Source organism: Rhinatrema bivittatum, chromosome 2 (assembly GCF_901001135.1).
Source record: "Rhinatrema bivittatum chromosome 2, aRhiBiv1.1, whole genome shotgun sequence".
Taxonomy (NCBI): domain Eukaryota; kingdom Metazoa; phylum Chordata; class Amphibia; order Gymnophiona; family Rhinatrematidae; genus Rhinatrema; species Rhinatrema bivittatum.
The window spans coordinates 567,826,076-567,843,717 of NC_042616.1; the positions used below are offsets into that span (position 1 = coordinate 567,826,076).

General features: G+C 41.6%; 1 protein-coding gene and 1 long non-coding RNA gene across 2 annotated transcripts in view; one reads left to right on the forward strand and one right to left on the reverse strand.

The window, feature by feature from the left end:
* The window catches only part of MC2R (melanocortin 2 receptor), a 79,629-nt gene that overhangs the window by 41,334 nt on the left and 20,653 nt on the right, over nucleotides 1-17,642 (reverse strand). The window lies entirely within an intron of this gene.
* On the forward strand, nucleotides 2,475-3,902 carry LOC115085196. The gene is made up of 2 exons (XR_003854755.1): nucleotides 2,475-2,681; nucleotides 2,909-3,902. It is a non-coding gene; the product is annotated as an uncharacterized LOC115085196 (long non-coding RNA).

A 17,642-nucleotide genomic window follows, 5' to 3' on the forward strand; every position in this document is an offset into this window, starting at 1 on the left:
GGGCTTTTAAAATCTGCCCCTGTCTGAGTACCTTTTCTTTGTCAATTTTCAAAGGAAAAGTTTTCCTTTGAAAATTGGCACAAAACTTGTGGTGGAAAGAAAAAGCATCAGTGTTGCACTTCTGCAGGCAGTTTGAAAATTGTTCTAACAGATATAAAAAGACGTGAATGTCCATATGTATTTATCATCTGTTACATCTCACGAATGACTGGTCCTTTCTACTCTAAACTTTACAAAATTACTGAATACCAGTGAAGGAAAACTGTGGATGGGTCAAAGTTGCCTTATTGTGCAGATTGTTTTCTCAAAACCAATATGATGTAAAAGTGCATGGATGGTCTACGTTTACCTTTCAGCACGGCAGAGGGATAGGAGACTTTCCTCCCCCTCCTCCCTCTTCTGCCCCATGTTTACACACACAAGCACGCACGGACACACATATGGAGGTTGCCTGAGGGATACCTAAAACAGGGCCAAGTGGGTGAGGTAAGGGAATGAGAGTGAAAGGGCTCTCTCACTGTTGAGGGCTGTAGGGTCTGGGGAAAGGGAGGCGAAGAAGAGGAGGCAGCAGGGATGAAGGGGAAGGAGGAAAGTGAGGGGGCTGTAGAGGGTGACCTTTGACCCTCTCAACCACTTCAGTATTCTTACTCTCCTCCTTTCTTCTCACACCCTACAGCCCTCTTGCCCTCTTTCCTTCCCTCCTGCAGCCCTTTCACTCATCTCTCTTTCTCCATCTCATATCCTTAGCTCTCTTATTTTCCTCTTCCACTTTAATTCACCCTGTGAGTGAGAGGACTGTAGGGGAGTGGGGGATGGAAGGAGAGTGATAGGGCTTCTGTCAGGAAAGAGAGAGTATGAGAAGGGGTGGGCAGGAAGGGACGCAAGGCAGGAAAGCGTCAAAACATTAATGACGATTGAACTGAATTCACTTCATCCAAAATGCAGCAGCATCATTTTGAGAAGTGAGGATTGGCCTATGAGTTAGAAAATGTTTGTTTTACCACCTCAGAGAGAGATTGCAGGCTGATCTGCAACAGAGGGATGAGTTTCCACTGCTTAAGCCTGACTGAGGGGAAAAGGGGACTCCAGAAAGGCAGGCGAGTCCGAGGAATGGATACTGGGAAAAGTGGCTGGGGAAATGATAGTGAAGAAGGCAGTTATGGGTTAGATGCAGAAAGAAGCAGGGGCAAAGAGATGGATGTGAAAAACAAGCAATTACAAAAATAACAGCCTGGATGAAAAACAGGTACTTGTATAGTTTATTATAAGATGTATTTCTGGGTTGTTTTATATATATACTAGCCGTTAAGCCCGTAACAATGGGCTACATTAAAAAAAAAATTTCGGTCCATTTCCTTCCCCCTCCCCCTCACTCTCCTCCCTCCCACCTCATTCTCCCCTCACCCTCTATTCTCCCCTCCCCCCTCCCCTCAGTCACTCCCTCCTCCCTCCTCCCCTCATTCATTCCTTCCTCCCCCCATTCACTCCCCCTCCGGATGGCATAAACAGAAGATCTCCGGGGGAGGTCCCTCCCTCCCTCGCGCGCGCGCCGCTACTGCGCCTTGCCGCCGCTGCTCCTCGCCGTCGCCCCTCACCTACGCTGCCGCTGCTCCTCGCCGCCGCTGCCACTGCTCCTCGCCGCCGCTCCTCCCAGCGCCATTTTTGTTATGGGCAAGCTCTGGCCGACGTGCTCGCCCGCGCATGCGCAGTAGAGCTGCTCTCTACTGAGCATTTGCGGCACATCAGTCAAGCTTCATTTATTAGGTTGATATATATATATATTGTGCTTAAGAGCTTCCATCACAAACTGAATATTTTCCTAAATCTAAGAACATGTAAACTGATATACCAATAATACAATTGTGTGCAAAGATTATGATATTTTTATTTCATTTATTAGATAGGGTGTGTGATTTTCAATAGTATGCATGCCTCAGCACATATATGATAAATATATATGCCTAAAGTTATGTTTGTTTTTTATAAAGTGTGCAACAGGAGCCACAGATTTTATAAAGTATCACATCTCACTGCCCCAAAATTACAAGGGTATGTTACTTTCAGTACATACATATTTTTTAAACACAAGAATCCACATCATTTATACTTGGTTGAACCATCAGTATTTTGCTAACTTTTAAACGAGCATGCACACCCCATATGCGTGTGTAAGGGATATTGCAGAATCAGCTGCAGCACTGACATTCGGCCTGGAATGGAGATGACCTATCCTTGAACTGCAAGAACAGATAGTGAGCAATCCTGTCCTGGCATAAATAAGTTTGCACCTGGCATACAGTAGGCTATAAATAAGTTTGCACTTCGCATGCACCCTTTGGCACCTGGCATACAGTAGGCTATAAATAAGCTTGCACCTGGCATAAAGATAAGATTACTTCGCACGCACATAAGCTTGCACCTGGCATAAAGATAAGATTACTTCGCACGCACATAAGCTTGCACCTGGCATGAACATAAGATTACTTCGCACGCACCCTTCGGCACCTGGCATACAGTAGACTATAAAAGAAAGGTAACTTTGGACGACAAACTGAGAGAGAAAGAGTTCCTTTGCGGAAGAGCAAAGTGATGTTTTGTCCTTTGTAGACGTACAAAGTGAAGACCCCTTTTTCGCCTGTGATGCGCTCTCTCCTTGCCAGGCTGATGATGAAAAGGGTGTAGTGAGTATTGGCCGAAATATTGTGCACGGATACAGATGTATATGCTTAAGCAATATCTTTAATGCTTAGAACTGTATATGCTTAAGCTTAGAACTGTATATGCTTAGAACTGTATATGCTTAGAACTGTATATGCTTAGATACTTTTAATACTTGGACTTAAGATTGTATACCAATAAACATATTATTTTACTTTTACCTTATTCTCGCCTACCTGATTCCTTACAGCGTGTGTGCGACCACAAATGCATGAATCTTATATCATGCATGTGTGACCTACTTTAGTAAAAAAGACAATGACACTGAAGAACTGCCAATTGGGTGCTGTCTCTTTAAGGACTGAAAACACACAGCCCAGCTGAAGTCAGTTTGGGGCAAGTGAAAACAGGCCATTGCTTCCTGAGCAAGATGGAGGAAGTTCTCTGCTCTGCCCTGATACTAAAGAAATGTGTCTGTTTTAATTAAGGATCCATGCTGTGAAGGATTACTAATTTGAATTGCCAGAGACTGAGGGCTCCCTTTGCAATGAGGGTTCAGCAGTTAGGATCAAAAGAAGTGCTGACGTCATCTCCCGCCCTTCAGCATTCAAACAGCTTCACAGTAGGACACAAGCTGGGACTTTGAAATAAATGAAAAGATTGTGTAAAGTTTGGAGATAGCTGCTGAATTGTCACCAGTTGAAATCTTTGAGCAGTATTTCATGTCTAAGTTACTACAGTGTGCATGTGTTTGCAGAGTGAGCAGAACGAATAAATCTGCTAATTATTCAGTAAAGTTTAATGCTGTTATATGCTAATGCGGTGTGTAACTTCATTATTGGTGCTGGGCTATCAGTTGAACTGCACGTCTCTACAGCTTTAACCTTGTATAGTCTGGTTAACCCTGAATTAATAAACTATAAGAAACCAGTTTTATACATATGTTACAAGGTTACACATGCAGGTGTATTTTATGGAACTCTCTCCCTGTCCAGTTGTGTGCAGAGATGGATGTACAAGTTTTTAGGAAACAACTAAAGGCTGTTCTTTTTAGTGAAGCATTTGGGGGAAGTGCTAGTTTGTGATGTCTGTTAATGTCCATACTCAGTTGTATTACGTAATATAGTTGTATAGTATAGTTTTATTAAGATTTGTATGTATGTACATCTGTACTCCGCACTGAACACTATATAGTGGAAGTTGTGAAATATAAGACCTTTAAAGAAATAAACAATGGAACAGAGTGTTATATGTATGTGGATGATATACAACTCATCACGTATGTTGGCTAGAACCTACCTGAAGCTAAGGTGGACTATTGTTTAAGCCAGGCTCCTGAAGTTAAAAGGGCACATTAACCCACTTCCCTTCTTGAGGAGGTACAGCTCAGAACTGGAACCCAGAAAGATAAAGGGTAAAATGCTGCCATTACAATGCAAGCTGAGCACAAATAGTTTTAACAGTGGGATCACTGTAATAACCAGAGCCGAGGTGAGCAAGGACAGGACAGGATAGAAGTCCAGAGAAACAATACTGGCAAGCATAGTACAATGAAAGGGATCTACAGAAGTGAATCAGATGGACAGGGAAGCTGTGGCAAACTGGAGATCACCATTTTAACTGTGTACTCAGGATTACTTAGGGTATCCATGGATAAGGGGCTGGTGTAGAACCCTGACATGTGGGCTTTATTGCATCTGGTAAGGTACTTGGTTGCACCTAATGCAAGACAATTTTTTTGAAGACATTCTTAATTTGAATTTGGTTTTCCTTCCCTCTCCACCCCCTCTCCCACTCCCCATTTATGTGGAAAAATCGAAACTAGAATCCATAGAAGACTTTTTTGCTAATAAAAGGATTTTCCGAATCCAAAGTCATATAAACTTCTTAAACCCCCCCCCCCCCCCGAATGTTATCAAATAATAACATATCTGTGTGCAGTGGGAGCCATAACTGTAAAGATATATTGAACCACAGATTTCCAAAAATAACTTATCTTAAAACAACCCCAAAATTGATGTCCCAGGGTTTCTGGCATGGCTCATTCACTGGAAACTGTACAAAATTTATAACATCACTGTACCAGAAAAGCACTGGAATTATAACCCTGAGAGAATTGTAGAGAAAGAACTTGTGACCACGTGGGTCATTCCTATTCCAACAGATAAAAAGCATGATGCAAAAAAAAAATTGGATATAATGGTAAAGTAGAAAAGTACAAGGACAGCATTGCTGATAGAACTTTCAGTAACAATCCTATGAATCGTATGGAGAAAGAGAAGATCCTTAGGAACCAAATAATGCAATCAGAAACCAAGAAAATGTGGCAGAAAATACAGGAATCATTCTAATTATATTGTACACCAATAGCCTTATGACAAAGAAGTTCCAGACACATGTAGACATGTTGCCTTCCTCCCTACCAAGAATTTGTAGATAATAGGGTTCCCTGTCCTAACCTCCTTGCTTCATATCACAGACCTTAGAAGGGTCTCTGGTCTCTTCCTTGACCATCACTTTGAGGTTCTTTTGCCAGGCTCTTTTTCATTCACTCAGCTACACATCTCGTCTGTGGACTCCAGCTCTGGTTTTGCCATATAAATGGGGGGTGGGCTAGGGTGGGAGAAAGAAGAAAAATCAAATCCAAATTGTGGACCCACAAGCCTCTGTGAAGGCCCTCTTAGGGGAACTGGAGATGGTTGGCAGGCTTTAAATTAAATTTGGATAAGTGTGAAATTTACCGACAATTACTGAGGTGAGACAGACCTGGGGAGAGGATTTTCCCTATGCGGTGGGTAAATGATTCCTTTACATACTTGGGTATTATTTTACCCAAGAATCCAACAAAATTATATAGGATAAATTTCCAGAAGATGTTGAACTCTACCAGCAGGGATTTCCCATTATCATTGGCGGACAAAGTAAATCTTTTCCAAATGATTATTCTGCCAAAATGGTTATACATGTTCCAGGCAATACCCTGATATTTATCGAGACAGAATGTGGCCCAGATAGAGAATTTGAGAAGGGGATACCTTTGGAAAAATAAGAAACCGCGAGAGGCCTGGCTCAAACTGATGCTCAAATGGGAACGAGGGGCTTAGCAGACTTAAAATTATACAATGTGGCTTGCAATCTACGCCATGTTGTGCATTGGTTGCTGGGGATAAACTTTTATACTCCTATTGGGATGGAAAAGAAACTTTTTTCTCTGGACAACCTGGAGTACCTTTTGTATTCTTCATTGATGGCGTTATCAGGATACTTTAGGGAAGCTCTTTAGTCACTCTCCTGATTTTATCCTGGCGCCATTTCTACTTTTATTTGCAATTAAAAAGCAATGATTCTCAATTCCTGCCCTTAATTGGGAATGAGTTATTTCCTCCAGGCACACACCATGCAATCTTTGCAAACTGGGCTGCTAAGGGACTGAGTATGATAGCGCAATTTCTGACTGAGAATGGGGCTATGAAATCCTTTTCAACTCTGGTTGATGAATTTTTGAGCTGGATAACAAGCATTATTTTGCCTATCAGCAAACTAGAAGCTATATTCGATCCTTAAAGGTGCAGGATTGGGGTGTGGATAATAGGGCACTGTTATCAGAAATATTTAATATATAGAGGAGCCTAGCCGGCACTCTATAAAATATTTTTATCGTCATCTCCTGGATCTGAAATCCAACATTGACCTTGGGTTAAATAGTATTTAGTTGGAAATCTGAGATCTCACAGAATGTCAATATGCACTTTGTTTCAAGAAAATAAAATCTATTACTTGCAATGTAGATTTACAAGAAGTACAATATAAGTTTTTAATGAGGAACTATTGTTCCCAAAAGAAGGCATTCCATATGTCTATTGCCCAATCTGATATTTGCGAAAAATGCAATTGGATGCCAGGAGCCCTGCGACATTAATTTTGGGGTTGTTTTAAGATAAGTTATTTTTGGAAATCAGTGGTTCAATATATCTTTATGGTTACGAGGATGCTGCTCCTGCTGCAGACAGATGTGCTACTATTTGATAACATGGAGGGGGTGGCTTTAAGTAAAAAGTTTATATGACTTTGGATTCGGAAAATCCTGTTATTGGCAAAAAATCTATCCTGCAACATTGAGTGGGAAAAGATTCCCCAACTTTAACACAATGGAGAAATCTGATACACCTTATGTGTGTGAATGAAAAGTATGTAGATAAAGTTGATCTGACCAGAAAATGTAGATCTTTTGTATTCATATGGGACGCTTATCTGCAGTTGTTGCCACATCAGGCTGAAGCTTAATTTTGAATGACTATTGACATTATCTATGTAAAAAGTGAACCTTTTGTTCAGTAGTGGGCCAGTAAGATGTAGGGTGGGGGAATGGGAGGGGGTTGAAGATGAGGATACTGCCTTATTTGAGATGAGATACAGTGCATATTATGTACACGGGCATTGCTAAGTAGTAGCAATGCCTGTTTCTGTGATATTCTTCCCTGTTTGGTATTTGTACCATCTTTTTTTTAAATCAATAAAAAATACTTAAACATAATTGACAGCCATATGTTAAGTGCACTATTGATTGAGTGTTTGTTATTTAAGGGTGACAATCATCAGAAGTGTGAAAGGTGGAATTCTTATTGATCTTTTGCCTTTTCCACGTTTTGGACAGTGTGATCAGTAACTGAATCTAGTTCCATTTTGCACAAGCTGCATTTATCTGTTTTACCATTTTTTTTCTAGAATGGCTGTGAAACATTTTGTCCTTAATCAGCTATCCTGTGCTGAAATTATCACTCTCTCATTTTTAGATTAACTCCTTTGTGGATTCCATGGTTTCCAGCATTCCTTGTAGATTCTAAAGTTTCCAAAATTCCTGACTACATTCAGTATGCCTGTAAAAAAAAAAAAAAGCAACTGGTGGCAAAGCAATTTTATCACACATCGCACATCTCCAATTGATGTGAGTCAGTGGATAACTAAGGTATCCTAGCCAGATGCTCACTTTTTCCCCATTCCCCTACCTTCTCTCCTGCTTGTGAAAATCTGCTCTATATTGTATAGTTTTGAGCGTGTCTGAAAAAAATGTACTGTAGAGAACAAAGGTTCACAGCAGTGGAATGAAGAGATATGTTTATGAAGGGAAATATCATCCGTGATGTACAGAGCTGCTCAAAAGTGAGTCAGGGCAAGCCAATATGTTAAACGGAGTTAACAGATATCTCACTTTTTATTTTTACATAAATTTATATATGTCAGTTTTCTAAAACTTATGCACACCATTTTCTATTCTTTCAATATAAATATAGGGGGCAATATTCAGTCACTGGCCGGCTTGCAAGGTAAGCCAGATAAACGTATCCAGCTACCTTTGTCAGGATATTCAGTGGCATAGTGGACCTGCTGAATATATCCGACTATCTAAAAGATAGATGGATAACTTTATCCAGCTAATTTTAAGACTGTTCTATGGCATGACCATAGCTAGCCAGATAAGTTATGTGGCTAAATCTGAAAATCAAAATGCTCCATTATCCATGATAATGGATAATGCATGACGTCACGGCGTGCGTCACGCATGCCCGTCCATGTGCTTTCATTGGCTTGAGCACCCAAATTGACGGGCGCTCAAGCCAATGAAAGTACGCTTCACTTCGCTCCGCTCGCGCCGTGACTGGAGAGCGCACAGAACAGTGGGCTCTTACCTGACTTCACAATCTTCAGATGAGGGCTGAGCCAGGAGAACCGGGACCTGCGCGGGGGGGACCGCTGCAAGCTACTTTCGCCGCCGGCTGCCCCCTCCGGAGGACGGTAGAGAAGGAAAGGGGCTGAAAGCAACAAAAAGTAAGTTGGTAACATGTCAAGTCGCTTCTGGAGGAGGGGATTTTAGGTTTTTAGGTTTCCTTTTGGGGGAAAGTTTGCCATCTACCCTTACTCCTGCCTCTAATGCAGGGGTAGGGGTAGGCGGTAAATTAGCAGGTTAAACACGCGGCAAAACGGCAGGGTAAAAAAGCGATAGTCGAGGCGCGCGTTACTGTATGGGAGGGAATAGCTAATTCGATCGTTTACATGTAATATACATGCTGCGGGCGGAAGGGGTTACCCGGTGATTTATAGAGGTGGTAAGAGTAGGTTAAAGGGGATAGTGAATCACGGGTTGGACTAACGCGGCCGAAAAGTGAGTAGAAAGCGGGTTAGGAGCAGGGTAACTGCGGCCGCACTTTACTGTATTGACCTGTAAGTTAGGTGCCTATTTTCAGAAAATTCACCAAAATTTGGGGCTATCTGGTCATGCTCTGAGCTGGGTAGCAGTGGCTTAGCTGAGCTCCCATTATATTATTGCTGTTTTTCCATATTTACTCAAAATAGGACTGCCACTGGAAAGATGTCACAACCTAAAGATACAAAAAAGCTTCAATACCCACCCAGATTGGGCAAGTAAACTGCAAAAAGCAGAAAACTCTATGACGGTTATTTTCAAACAGGCACACGGGCACACATATACATGTGTATATCAGCATGGCCAGATACATGGCAATTTTATATCCTGCATGCACACATGCATGCATTTTATAAAATAGCTCTGACATGTGTATGTGTGTCCCTAATTTTACAAGTGTGCTCCACAGCCACATAATGTCAGCTTTGAACCGCACAAGTGAGGGAATTTTATAACAGGCATGCATCCATACCATGACCAGTTTTACCAGTTCATCCACCAGTTTGCCCAGTCTACAGCTAAGTCCTCCAAGCCCCCTTGGATCTTTAGACTACATTCCCCCTAGTTATCCCAGTCCCCTCAAACACTTCATAGATGCCTGGAATTTTTTTTTATTGCGATTTACACCTCCTCCGTAGCAGAAGTAATTTTATGCTCAAATATACCTGAGCGCATGCTCAGGCTCTCAGGGACTTGCACACGCATCTCTTGGCCCCACCTGGAATGCCCATGCCCTGCCCACACCATGTCCACAATCCACCCCTTTTTTCTATGACGCGAGATATTCGCTCATCAGGACTTGTGCACATATGTGGCCGGCTTATAAAATCAGATGGACACATGGATGTGCTACATGTGCACCCATCTCCTGATTTTAGTGTGCGCCCGAGTTTTAAAATTCACCTTTTAATCTGTGAGTAGCTTGATTCATGCAATTGAGTCATCCTGGGATGCTGATACTAGGGCAGAAATGCAGAAAGTTGGAGAAAATGCAGCCAACCGTACCATAATAAAAAGTTCTCCAATAAAATATCTCAGAAGTTGGACTCATGGCTGGCAACAATTGTGGAGAAAGTGGGGCAGATAGTAGACTTAGTGCAGGATAATGCCATTAAGCTTGAAGAGCATGATATGAGGCTCACAGATCTGGAGCTCGCTCTTGCCTCTAACATTGTCAAGATCAATAAGTTGGAAAGAATTTGTGACTTTCTGACCGAGAAAGTAGACAAGCTGGAGAATCAATCCCATTGTTGCAATCTCCAGATAATTGGGGTGCCAGAAAAAAGGGAGTTCAAGTCTTTTCAAAATGGCTCCAGAGATACTACACCTTTATGCAAAGGGTGCAGTGAAATTTGACTGGGCACACCATGCTAGCACTAGCCCCTGGCCCAGGTGGCCATCCTCATGCTGATATTATCAAATTGCACAATTTTAGTGACAAATGAGTGATTTTGAATTCTGCCTGATCCACACAGGATCTTTCCTTTCAAGGTAACCATGTCACTTTTTTGAAGGAGTTAATAAACATGTGGACAAAGGTCAACCGGTAGATGTAGTATACTTGGATTTTCAGAAGGCGTTTGACAAAGTTCCTCATGAGAGGCTTCTAGAAAAAGTAAAAAGTCTTGGGATAGGTGGTGATGTCCTTTCGTGGATTGCAAACTGGCTAAAAGACAGGAAACAGAGAGTAGGATTAAATGGACAATTTTCTCAGTGGAAGGGAGTGGACAGTGGAGTGCCTCAGGGATCTGTATTGGGACCCTTACTTTTCAATATATTTATAAATGATCTGGAAAGAAATACGACGAGTGAGATAATCAAATTTGCAGATGATACAAAATTGTTCAGAGTAGTTAAATCACAAGCAGATTGTAATAAATTGCAGGAAGACCTTGTGAGACTGGAAAATTGGGCATCAAAATGGCAGATGAAATTTAATGTGGATAAGTGCAAGGTGATGCATATAGGGAAAAATAACCCATGCTATAGTTACACAATGTTAGGTTCCATATTAGGTGCTACAACCCATGAAAGAGATCTAGGCGCCATAGTGGATAACACATTGAAATCATCGGTTCAGTGTGCTATGGCAGTCAAAAAAGCAAACAGAATGTTGGGAATTATTAGAAAGGGAATGGTGAATAAAACAGAAAATGTCATAATGCCTTTGTATCGCTCCATGGTGAGACTGCACCTTGAATACTGTGTACAATTCTGGTCGCCGCATTTCAAAAAAGATATAGTTGCAATGGAAACATAGAAACATAGAAACATAGAAATGACGGCAGAAGAAGACCAAATGGCCCATCTAGTCTGCCCAGCAAGCTTCACACATATTTTCTCTCATACTTATCTGTTTCTCTTAGCTCTTGGTTCTATTTCCCTTCCATCCCCACCTTTAATGTAGAGAGCAGTGATGGAGCTGCATCCAAGTGAAATATCTAGCTTGATTAGTTTGGGGTAGTAGCCGCCGCAATAAGCAAGCTGCACCCATGCTTATTTGTTTTACCCAGACTATGTTATTAGCCCTTATTGGTTGTTTTTCTTCTCCCCTGCCGTTGAAGCAGGGAGCTATGCTGGATATGCGTGACGTATAAGTCTTCTCCCATGCCGTTGAAGCAGAGAGCCATGCTGGATGTGCATCGAAAGTGAAGTATCAGGCCCATTTGGTTTGGGGTAGTAACCGCCGTAACAATCCAGCTACTCCCCGCTTTGTGAGTGCGAACCCTCTTTTCTTCTCCCCTGCCGTTGAATCAGAGAACTATGCTGTATATGCATTGAAAGTGAAGTATCAGGCTTATTTGATTTGGGGTAGTAACCGCCGTAACAAGCCAGCTACTCCCCTCTTTGTGAGTGTGAATCCTTTTTTCCACATTTCCTCTTGCTGTTGAAGCTTAGAGAGATGTTGGAGTCAAGCCTGTGTATGTTTATTTAATAAGGGTATTGACTCCAGGCAGTAGCCATCATTCTGGCGAGTCACCCACTCTTCATTGGCAGCCTCTTGACTTTATGGATCCACAGTGTTTATCCCACGCCCCTTTGAAGTCCTTCACAGTTCTGGTCTTCACCACATCCTCCGGAAGGGCATTCCAGGCATCCACCACCCTCTCCGTGAAGAAATACTTCCTGACATTGGTTCTGAATCTTCCTCCCTGGAGCTTCAAATCGTGACCCCTGGTTCTGCTGATTTTTTTCCTTAGGAAAAGGTTTGTCGTTGTCTTTTGATCATTAACACCTTTCAAGTATCTGAAAGTCTGTATCATATCACCTCTGCTCCTCCTTTCCTCCAGGGTGTACATATTTAGATTCTTCAATCTCTCCTCGTACGTCATCCGATGAAGATCCTCCACCTTCCTGGTCGCCCTTCTCTGTACCGCCTCCATCTTGTCTTTGTCTTTTTGAAGGTACGGTCTCCAGAACTGAACACAGTACTCCAGGTGAGGCCTCACCAAGGACCTGTACAAGGGAATAATCACTTCCCTTTTCTTACTCGATATTCCTCTCTCTATGCAGCCCAGCATTCTTCTGGCTTTAGCTATCGCCTTGTCGCATTGTTTCGCCGACTTCAGATCATTAGACACCATCACCCCAAGGTCCCTCTCCTGCTCCGTGCACATCAGCCTTTCCCCCCCCATTAAATACAGTTCATTTGGATTTCCACTCCCCATATGCATGACTTTGCACTTCTTGGCATTGAATCTCAGCTGCCATATCTTCGACCACTCTTCCAGTTTCCTTAGATCCCGTCTCATTCTCTCCACTCCTTCCGGCGTGTCCACTCTGTTGCAGATCTTAGTGTCATCCGCAAAAAGACAAACCTTACCTTCTATCCCGTCCGCAATGTCGCTCACAAAGATATTGAACAGGACCGGTCCCAACACCGATCCTTGCGGTACACCACTTAAAACCGCTCTCTCTTCAGAGAAGGTTCCATTTACCATCACACATTGTCTTCTGTCCGTCAACCAATTTGCAATCCAGGTCACCACCTCGGCACTCACTCCCAAGCTTCTCGTTTTATTTATTTATTTATTTATTTATGGAGAAGGTACAAAGAAGGGCAACCAAAATGATAAAGGGGATGGAACAGCTCCCCTATAAAGAAAGGCTGAAGAGGTTAGGGCTGTTCAGCTTGGAGAAGAGACGGCTGAGGGGGGATATGATAGAGGTCTTTAAGATCATGAGAGGTCTTGAACGAGTAGATGTGACTCGGTTATTTACACTTTCGAATAATAGAAGGACTAGGGGGCATTCCATGAAGTTAGCAAGTAGCACATTTAAGACTAATCGGAGAAAATTCTTTTTCAATCAACGCACAATAAAGCTCTGGAATTTGTTGCTAGAGGTTAGTGCAGTTAGTGTAGCTGGGTTCAAAAAAGGTTTGGATAAGTTCTTGGAGAAGTCCATTAACAGCTATTAATCAAGTGTACTTAGTGAATAGCCACTGCTATTAATTGCATCAGTAGCATGGAATCTTCTTAGTGTTTGGGTAATTGCCAGGTTCTTGTGGCCTGGTTTGGCCTCTGTTGGAAACAGGATGCTGGGCTTGATGGACCCTTGGTCTGACCCCGCATGGCAATTTCTTATGTTCTTATGTTCTTATGATTTTCAGGACTTCTTCATGGAAGTGCAATGCAAATGATATGCCTTTACTACTGTTAAAAAAGAGCTACAAAAACTGAGCATTTGTTATGCAATGTTGCACCTCACTAAGCTTAGAATGTCAGTTGATGAGAAACTGATCATCTTTGACACGATTAAGGCTGCTGAAAAATAACTGCAGAAGAAGAAGACTCATCATGTGACTGAGATCTAGACACATGCATCTAAATTAAGGCACTGTGGTGGTCCTAATTATTTCAGCGGGAGCAGCGGCCAGAGAAGGTTTGCTACGTTCATGTGGAGGTCCCAGAGTGCGGGAGGTGCTCCGACTTCAATAATCCTCCTTCTTGTCAGCAAGTTGTGCAAAGTTATTTGTTTTTTTTCCAATTTATTTATTGCACCAGATTTCCGAAACACCATTTACAGTTGGGATATCTATGTTTAACAATTTGATTTTGGTTCTGAACACCTGTGGCTGTACTTTGAATGGAGGGGCTCTTTTTCCTCAGTCATGATGCTGATTGGTACTTTCATCATTTCTTTCTGCAGCAGATCACTGTCTCTTATCCACCGGGAGCTGCAAATGGAGAATAATTCAGCGCAGTTTAAGACTCTTACATGCAGTCACATCTTTCTTGATTTCTTTGCATGTATGTCCCGTATCTAGTTGCAAATGCTATTTATGTTGTAGTTTCTTTTGCAATGCTGTTTGTAATTACTGCATGCATATCTTATCAATACATGTTTTACTTGCCAGGGTTGAGGGTTAGGTGTGATGAGGGGAGTGGTGGGTTTGGGTTAATGGGGGTGTGCCTTGAGGTTTATGGGTGAGCCACCCTCCCAGTCCCAATTTAGTTCCCACCGGAGGGGTGCAGGGTCTTATGTAATTTTAGCATGGGTTTGGGGTGGGCTATGGACTAGTGTTAAACATCGGGGAATTAGGATGGGGTATTGGGTGGGTTGGGTTCTGTTTTATTAGGCCCAAGTTGAGGTTGAGGCCTAAAATTTTCTCTTTCGGTATCTCACTCCTTGCATAATGCTATGTAGTTGTATCAGATTTCACACAATATATTAATACTGCATCCCCTGCTGCTTTCTAGATTGAATCCTTGTGGGAGCCCAAGGTTTGCCAGAGGCTCCTGATGATTTCTTTTACAGGCGAATATATTACTGCTTCACTTCAATGCAACCATTGTTTTCATGTCTTAAATATTAGAAGTATTTCTATCTCTTTCAAGTAGAAGCATATATTGCAACTAGCTCGCAGGAAGAAAGCTCAGATCCTTCTGTTGCAAGAGATGCACCTTAGCAAGTCTAAACATGAAAACTCAAAATGGGAAGGATAAGGCAAATATACTACTCTTTCTTTAACTCACTCAGCAGAGGCTCAGGTATGTGATTCTTAACAGATAAAAATCTTCAGGTACATAAGTCCTTAACTGTCCCAGAGAGTAGATTCCTATTTTTAGCTTGCGCAATCTGCACTGTTCAGTTTACCCTAATTTACTTCTATGGCCCTAACGCTGAGCATAAAGAACTTAATAAACAGCTTACTGACAAATTAGCTCTATTTTAGGAGGGGGCACTATTACTGAATGGGAACTGGAATATGTGTCCTAACCCAGCTATTGATAACATGTTGCAAACTTAACTCATGCTGGGTTTGGATCAGGCGTAAAGCTTAATGGAAACCTTTCATTTGCTTGATGTCCTCAGGATGCAACACCCCAATAAGAGGGATTACTCTTTTTACTCCCCTAGACACAAGGGGGTAGATATTCAAAAGCCATTTAGACAGATAACACAAAAGTAATCCATCTAAATGTCAAATGTGGCATATTCAGTCACTTACCTGGCTAAATTATAGCCAGATAGGTAGTTATCTGGCTATAATATTGCCGGATAAAAAAGAGGTGTTCTGGGTCATTCCGGAGAGGGGCTGAGATAGCTAGCTAACCTAGCCAAATATTGGGTATATCTGGGTAGGTTAGCTGGATAATTTTAGACCTGTTTCAGAGCCATGTGAGGGCAAATAACTTTATAAATAATGGATATATTCAAAAGAATATAGCCAGTTAAGTAGGGCTGTAACATTTAAAAAAACAAAAACAATTTTTTAATGTGGACCAGCAGGCCCTAAGCAGAAACCCCTCTTCCCTTTAATTTTGCTACCAAAGACTGAGCCTGCCTCCCTATTCCTCAAATTGGCAGAATTTGTACGACCGGGGGTCACGCCTCATCCTCCTCTCTCCTCCACTCCCAGTTCCTGTTTTACATTTTTTTAAATGGGCTTTTTTCAAGTGTCAGCAACCCCCTCCCTCCCTAACCCTATCCCTTTCATCCCCTTGTACCTGAAACAGAAAGTATCTCAGGCGCACATTTATCACTCAGCTATTAACGCCTGCCTGGAGCACTGAAAAAAAAGTACAGAAAAGCAGAAAAAACTGCTTTTCTGTACTTTTTTAAAAGTAAAATAAAAATAAAATCTCTGCCGGCCGCTTTGAAGACCGACGCCGATAAACTCAGCATCAGTTTTCATAACCGGCTGACTGCAGTTATGAAAACCGATGCCAAGTTTATCGGCGTCGGTGTTCATAACCGGCACACTGCTGGTAACTGCGGGGTCGCGTTACCAAGGATGCGCTAAGGTCACGCTAGCAACCCTAGCAACTCCATGCTAGCGTGACCCCCTAATTTGCATATTGCATGGCGCCCCCCCCCTTGCGGGCGCCATAAGTGCGTTAAGAAAGTGGGCGCTGAAAAGTCAGCGCCCACTTTCCACGAATAATATTGCATCGGCCCCTAAGAAAGAAGCTAAAAATAAGGTGAACTGCATTGAGATTCCTACTGTCAACTGATGGTATTTTTCTTCCCAAATCCCTGGTTCCCTCCAACCCCATAATAATGGCAGCAAATGATGTGTACAATATGTTAGTACTAGTTTAGTTTCAGTCCTTAAAGTTGTCTCCTATATGTCAAGATATGATAGGAATGTGTGAAATAGCAAAGTGTGAGGCTTATAGGTAAATAAGATAAGGGAATACTAAATTCTAATTTGCATCTAATGTTCCTTCATTTTCATGTGCATAGCTGTTCATTTGGCCCTAACGTTTTCTGAAACTGATTCAATGTGTATGCTAGGGCCCTAGTACTCCAGTGCATATTAAATAACCTTAGCATGCATGCTAAGCTTTAGCGCATAGGAAATTTACTCATCCACATTTTAAGGTAAGGTAAAGTTAAAATAAAATTTAAATTTGTAAATATTATCAATTTATCTATTGTAATGTCAAGGAAATGTAAGGTTAATATACTATGTAGAAAAACCAGCTTGGTGGTGATATGCAAATCTGTAGTGTCATGGTGTCCAGGTAAATGATAAAGGTTGACATTGGTATTTAAAGGTTCAGAATGGTTTTTACCTCACTCTGCTTAGTGCAGTAAAAGAAGTTCAAAGACACTAATTAGATTGTATTTGCATGTTTATTATCCACTGTAAACCAATTCTCCTCTTCTGAGTGCTGTTTTGCTCTATTTGACAACTAAACCCCACAAATCTATTTATATATAACCAATTAACAGTACACTCATTGAAAATCCCAATTGAGTAACCTTGAAAAAAAGAATCAGATTCATCATTTTAAAAAGGCTTAGAATTAGCTGCTATTTATTTGTGATGTCTGCCATCTGAAATCATTAGATATTGTAGGGGCCTTCCCAAAACAAAGTCACAATTTTAAAAAAAAGTCTATGGGATTACATCGATACATAGCTGATTTAGGGCGAACAAGACCAGAGGTGCATTGGCTTCAGCCTTCTTCTGATTGCCTCTCTATGTGAGTGTCTCCAGCTCTATAATTTTCAGTATATAATTTCATTACATGATTTCAGTACTTCATTTCTTAAAGCATTTTATTTAACATAAACTAGAATATAATAGGAAGTACAAGAAGATTTTGCTCATCTGCTATCATTAGACAGTAACCTTTCCTTTAGGTGGTGATGTCAGCCCTAGTGAGAATCCTCCAGAACCTTATAGTGACTTTGATAATTGGAGGGCTCTTTACATATTAGAATAGGTTTAATACGTGTGAACAAATGAAGGACCGATGATGATTTCTTTAAACTGAGCTATCCTAATTAACTCAGGACTGACCTTGCATATTCTCCAAAGATATAA